Below are 594 nucleotides of genomic sequence, written 5' to 3'. Positions count from 1 at the left end.
ATTATCCCGAAAAAAGTGTTCTTGTTGCTAAAAATGCTCAAAACCAAAGGGTCGTCTATCATCATTTCAGGATGAACGAGCATTAGATGTTTTAAAGACTGCTTTTCATAGCACATTAACCATTCAGTGAAATGTTTGAGATATTTGTTGACAGTTTTCGGATAATACGCGTCGCATTACAGATGCAAAAGAGATAAGTTCTTCTGAAAACGATTTATAAATACAGTGAAACCCTTCAATAGCCTTTCCTTATATAGCCCTTCCGAAAATCGACGCTGCGCCGGTGGTAGGTGTAAGCGGAGGTGCGCGGAGTCAGCGGTTGTCACTTAGGAAAACACCCAAGCTTAAACAAAAACAAAAGCAGAGCGGGCTGTAACGAGTTAGTTCCCAACTACTGTGAGCCCCAAAATTGGCGCTATTGAAGAGTTTTACTGTAATTTTAGGACCAGGTAAGGTTTAGATACGAGGGTAGTTCAATAAGTCCTTAGAATCACCAACAGATGGCGCGCGAATCGCTCCAAATCATCTGTTTTCAGTCAGTACCACTCCCGACTAGATATATGGTGCAGTCACAGTCCACATCTTCTGAGTTTA

This window comes from Belonocnema kinseyi, chromosome 3 (genome assembly GCF_010883055.1).
Source record: "Belonocnema kinseyi isolate 2016_QV_RU_SX_M_011 chromosome 3, B_treatae_v1, whole genome shotgun sequence".
Classification (NCBI taxonomy): domain Eukaryota; kingdom Metazoa; phylum Arthropoda; class Insecta; order Hymenoptera; family Cynipidae; genus Belonocnema; species Belonocnema kinseyi.
This window is presented reverse-complemented; position numbering follows the sequence as displayed.